Source organism: Pectinophora gossypiella, unplaced genomic scaffold (assembly GCF_024362695.1).
Source record: "Pectinophora gossypiella unplaced genomic scaffold, ilPecGoss1.1 Pgos_47, whole genome shotgun sequence".
NCBI classification, from domain to species: domain Eukaryota; kingdom Metazoa; phylum Arthropoda; class Insecta; order Lepidoptera; family Gelechiidae; genus Pectinophora; species Pectinophora gossypiella.
In genome coordinates, this window is record NW_026063257.1 from 145,006 (window position 1) to 151,759 (window position 6,754).

Consider the following 6,754-nt stretch of genomic DNA (forward strand, 5'->3'; position numbering starts at 1 on the left):
GGAAATTAATTGGACTGATTTATTATCGTTCACATGCCCATTGCTTCTATATAACTCCCTAAGTAATATTTTTTGTAAGGTGTATTTAGATAGTAAAATTGAAATATCTGTTGAACAAAAACGACATAAACAACCGTGGATAAATAAACAGTTACACGCTATGATCCTGCATCGTGACAAGCTTTTTAGAATATGGAAATCTAAACCGGATAGTATGTGTTATCGTCTAGAATATACTAGATTTAGAAATAGGTTAAATAAATTAATAAACATTGCAAAAAATAGATATAGACAGCAAGAGATAAAGGATTGTAACGGAGATATGAGAAAAATATGGAGCAAAATTAATTGTTGGATAGGGCGGAGTAAGAGTAGTCTGGATAAACTTATTGTTAAATACTTGGGTAAGAAGGACAATATTTACAATGTTTGCACTAGATTTTCGAATACGTTTACGAATGAAGTAAAAAATATAAAACACATATGTTCTACAAGATTCTTGGAAAGGAAAGACTATGTTAAACCAGCTAATATATCATTTAGGTACAAACAAATAAATGCTTCCCTGGTCGAAAAGTATATAGATAACCTAAGTTCAGAAAAATCACCGGGAATTGATAAGATAAGAGTGAAGGATATCAAGTACATTAAAAGAGAATTAAGTCCGGTGCTTGCATTGTTTGTTAATCTTTGTATAACACGCGGTTCATATCCAGATGAGCTCAAAAAGGCAATAATCCGACCCATATATAAGCAAGGAAGCTACTATGAGTATGAAAATTACCGGCCTATTGCAATATTATCTATAATAAATAAAATAGTAGAAAAAGTAATAATTAGCCAAATCAGCATTTTTTTGGAAAGACATGATATTTTATCGAGTGCCCAGCACGGCTTCAGACCTAACCGCAGCACCTCCACGGCGCTGGCACAATTTGCTGATGAAGTCAACAATAGCCTAGATAATTTACGACAGGTGGTATGTGTTTTTATAGACTATAAAAAGGCATTCGACACCTTAGACCATGAAATCCTATTACAGTCAATGGACGAGTGTGGGATCCGCGGTCCGACGAATTCATGGTTCCGCAATTACCTAAAAAATAGAACAATCCGCACAGTGGTCAGCGGCGTGGAGGGTGCAGAGTGTGACGTCGTGTTGGGTGTCCCAACTGGCTCCGTGTTTGGCCCAGTCGGCTACGTGATGCACGTTAACAGCGTGCCTAACGTGGTGCAGCACTGCAATGTGTATATGTATGCGGACGACATGTGCCTACTTTATTCTTCAAAGGATATACATGAAATTGTTAAATATATACAAATAGACTTAAATAATATTACCAAATGGGCACATGATAACGGAATCATTATAAATCAATCTAAAACAAAATGTATGCATATACACTCACCATATAACAGATCAGCTGTTAGGTTGAATCTCGATGACGTCAGTATCGTCTGTCATACCTACGCGTGCCTGCACGCGGCCGGTCACAGCTGTCGTTGCGATAAACTTTGTTTTGTTGATACATTTAAATACCTAGGCTTGTATATCGATCGCAAATTTAACTGGAAGGTACATGTTGGCGAGGTTTGTTCGAAACTTAGAGTATTGCTAGGAAAATTTTATTACCTTAGTTACATCCTAAATAGACGTACACTTCGCATGGTATACTTTGCATTGGTTGATTCGACCTTCAGTTATGGTTTAAGTTGCTATGGGCGAACCTTCGATACGTACCTTAAAGACATTAAAAACCTACAAATTAGATTCTTAAAGTTCTTAATTAGCCCAAATACCAGGAAGAAATATTGTGACGACTACGGCAGATTATTTTCTTTACTCAAAATACTCCCGGTTGATGCCAAAGCAGAATACCTAATAGTTTTGGAAAATTACTATGATGACTACTTCAGAAAAATTGTTTCAAATAAATATAATACCAGAAGAGTTAGACAAAGAACTTATATTTGTCCAAAAGTAAGAAACTATTATGGCCAACGTACCAACAAATACCTTTTGCCAAAGGTGTTTAACAGAAGATATTTCTTGAGAGAGGAGAATGAAATATGTAAAAGTACGTTAAAAAGAAAACTTAAAATATCATTATTTGAGAATTTATAACTACCTACTACACAAATATCACATGCTTCTGACAGTGCTTATTTCAATTTTTATATTGAGTGATAAATGTAAGTTGTGCTAATTCTGTTTTGCTAGCAAATCTTTTCTTTGAATATTACTCTTATTTAAAGGTAGGTATTATAATTAGACTAAGGTAACGAGTGCAGGCTTGCCAACAAACTGCCTCTGCAGTTTGGCGAGACTATTGTTATGTAAATATTATAATACCACTTTGTGAATAAATAAATAAAAAAAAAAAAAATGTCCCGATGATTCGGTCCGAATGTTGGAACCATGGGTGGTGGAGGGCCCCTTCGCGCTAACGCCCTTAGGCGCGTTAAATTACGAGAGACTGTGTAACCGTTACGAATACCGTGACGTTGCCGTGAGTGTATATCTTATGCTGTGACTTTATCTAATCGTGATACAGGAACTATGTGGAAGTAAATAAAATGATTGTGATACTATTGACGGCCATTATTGTCTTCTAACGCCCACCCTCCATTCTGATGATGATGTTACGACACGACCCACTGTTACGACAGACATATTACTAGTGTCAGAATCCCACCTGACTAAAAACAATAACATCAAGATACGTAATTATAACACTTATGCAACGAATCATCCAGATGGTACTGCTCATGCGGGAGCAGCTATAATTGTGAGATCCAGCATTAAACACTATGAACAACCACAATTCCAAAAAGCCCACATACAAGCAGCAACTATAGCTGTAGAAGATCGAAATGGAATGTTCAATGTATCCGCCATATACTGCCCTCCAAAACATATTATAAAACAGGAGCAATACGATGAGCTATTCAATACCCTTGGTTTACGCTTTTTAGCGGGAGGAGACTGGAATGCCAAGCATACACATTGGGCTTCTAGACTTTCTAGCACAAGAGGAAGAGAGCTCAAGAAAAGTATCGACAAGAATAACCTCACCACTATCTCAACAACGGATCCGACCCACTGGCCAACCGATCCCAACCGACTTCCTGATGTCATAGACTTCTTTATTGCAAAAGGCCTATCGAGACTCTCCTACCAAATACAAACAATTTTGGATTCTAGCACTAACCATGTCCCGGTAATACTGAAAATTGGCACCACAGTCCTCGGCAAGGATAACAATCTCAAACTATACAATAAGCGAACAGACTGGAACTCCTTCCGCGAGCTGGTACATAAGAGCTTAAATCTAAAAATATCTTTAAAAACGGAGTCAGATATAGACGACGCTGCTAGATATATAACATCGGTTATACAGGAAAGTTGTTGGATAGTCACCCCAGAAACCACCGAACGTTCTCCGCAGAGTAAAATATACTCAGATATTATACGCCGCAAAATACTAGAAAAGAGAAGGCTACGACGGGTATGGCATACCAGTAGACACTCAAGCGACAAAACTGTGTTGAACAAAGCTATTCAAGAACTGAAAACCCTCATATCTGAAGCCAACAACGCTGCTCTAGATAACTACTTAGAAGGTCTATCGGCAACAAAAGCAACCAATTACTCGTTGTGGAGAGCTTGCAAGCATTTTAATCGACCATTACAGCACAAACCACCCCTTCGGACCAGAGACGCTCAATGGATTAAAACTGGACAAGATAAAGCTGAGGCCTTTGCAAATCACCTCAGCCATGTATTTAAACCTAACTTTCCTAGACCAAATGCAGATGAATCGGACATTGAATTGATCCTCAATCAGGACCTTCAACTTGACTTGCCCTTAAAATTGGTGACACCTAAAGAAATCTACATGAATATTAAGTCCATGGAGAACAATAAAGCACCGGGCTATGACAAAATCGATAAAAAGGTCCTAGAAGAGTTACCCCGAAAAGCAATTGTGTACCTTACTGTGTTATTTAATGCTATCCTGAGAATTGGATACTTCCCGGACTTATGGAAAGTATCCCAAGTTATAATGATCCTGAAACCTGGAAAACCTATTCATGAGGTCACTTCATACAGACCAATCAGTCTTCTGCCGACAATGTCAAAGCTATTGGAGAAGTCTCTACTACATAGGATGCTAAAAGTCATGAAAGAAAAATCTATCATCCCGGATCACCAATTCGGCTTTCGGAAGGAACATGCCACCATAGAACAGGTCCACAGAGTGTGTAGAACAATTAGAACGACCTTTGAGAAAAAAGAATACTGCTCATCTGCTTTCCTCGACATACAACAAGCCTTTGATCGTGTCTGGCACAAAGGCTTGATGTTTAAAATAAAATTATTACTACCACATACATTCTATGGAGTCTTGAAATCTTATATAATTAATAGGATATTTCAAGTAAGAGAGGAGAACAACACATCAGGCTTTCATGAAATATCTGCTGGGGTACCACAGGGTTCTGTGCTTGGACCTGTTCTATACACATTGTATACTTGTGATCTACCACAGACCCCAGACGTGACAGTGGCAACGTTCGCTGATGACACAGCTATACTCGCTTCAAACAAATGTCCAATCCAGGCCTCTCGAATCCTACAAAACAGCCTTAACAAATTAGAAGATTGGATGGCTAAGTGGAGAATCGCAGCCAGTGTGTCTAAATCGGTACATGTAACATTTACTCTCTGCAGGGAGGATTGCGCACCTGTTACTTTAAACGGCACACAATTACCAAAACAAAACTCGGTAAAGTACCTAGGCATGCACTTAGACCGCAGACTTACATGGAGAAAACACGTTCAAACAAAACGAGATGAAATTAACCTAAAGTACAAGGGTCTATATTGGCTGCTGGGTCGAAACTCTAAACTAACTACTGACAACAAGTTACTAGTTTACACAACAATTCTAAAACCGATTTGGACATACGGCATAGAACTGTGGGGCTCTGCCAGCGCTTCTAATGTAATGGTAATACAAAGGGTGCAAAACTACATATTAAAACATTTATACAACGCACCATGGTTCATCAAAACAATAGAAGTGCACGAAATTCTAAATGTACCAATGGTCAGAGAAGAAATATGCAATCGTGGAACCCAGTACAAAAAAAGATTAGAAATGCACCCAAATCAGCTTGCGGGGCAACTAACTATTCCAGAAACCATACGTCGTCTAAAAAAGAAACGAGACATTTTCGATAAGGACAGTCAGACCGAATGACTACTTTAAAGAAAGGACCGACTTCGCTGGGAGTAGCGTCCTCCATGCCATATAAACCCAACTCATCTGTTTATAGTCAATGAGACTGATCGCAAGATAAAAACACAAAAAAAAAAAATCCTATTAAGTACATAAAAGCCAGGAGACTCTTTGTTATTGAAAAATGAAGCTTGTACCAGTAAGTTAGATTCAATTTATATTGGACCATTTAAAGTAGTTAAAGATTGTGGAACTAATGTTATAATTTTAGATAAGTCTAATAGGGAAAAAACTGTTCATAACAGAACAGAACAAAAATGTATTTTAGTTAAGAATATTAGGTTATACTTAGAAGAAAAAAACTTAATTATAACCTTTTTTTTTTAAATATTGCGTGGGTCGTATAGTGTGGAGTAGATTATGTACTGATTATATATGAATACTGTGTACCCATTTTGGAGTAGTAATAAATCAGATGTAGTCGCGAACACTTGTCTTGTTTCTTTTGCTCTCCCGATCGTCCATCCTTACAGGGTATCGCGACGTGGGTTAGCTTCTTGAGATGTTCTATCCACTCCGTCCACTGTGCGGCGAGGTCGGTGTCGATCGGCTGGTCCCATTCGGTGTTTCTCCTCCATACTTCTTGAAGGAGTTGTTTCGCCTTAGATGTGACAGGCGAAGCGAGACCGAGAGGGTCGAACAATGACATGACTATTTTGAGCGCCTCACGCTTGGTGGGTTGTTTTCTGTTTAGCACGTCTTGTGGCAGACGTGCTAAATCGAGGTTGAAGGCTAACTCGTCGCTGTACGGCTTCCAGATGAGACCTAGTATACGTTCGGTCTTCGTGTTTTCGTCGAGTGAGACTGACTGAGTTGTCGTCGATGGCTCCGAGAGTGCTGTGAGAACCTCTTGTGAGTTTGAGGTCCATTGTCGTAGCTCGTAGTGCGCTTCGCTGTGTATCTCGCGTACTCTGTTCGACGTAGCTACGGCCTGTTCTATTGTCTCAAAGCTCTGTAGATAGTCATCGACGTAGTGATTGCGGACTATTGCGTCGTACGCGTCCGGGTCTGTGACTTTGTGCCGCTCGGCGTTGCTATTCTTTATGTAGATTGCTGTCGCAAGTGATGACTTTGCTCCGAAGATGAGCGATGTCATGCGGTACTCTCGGGGAGTCGTGTCGCCTCTATTGTCGCCTCGCCAGAGGTAGCGGAGGGCGTCCCGGTCTTGTTCATGTATCTTGACTTGCATGAACATTTCCTTGATGTCGGCGGACACGGCGTACTTGTGTTGGCGGAGGCGCATGAGTACCCCCGGTAGAGACTGTAATAAGTCGGGACCGGTGAGCAGATAGTCATTGAGTGATACACCTTGCGTTTTGGCTGCGGCATCGTGTACGACGCGTACTTTTCCCGGTTTCATCGCGTTGAGAACGGGGAAATGAGGTAAGTACCAAGTTCTATTGGCTGTTTTGGTACTCGGAGCGGGCTCGGCGTAGCCCTTTTCTATA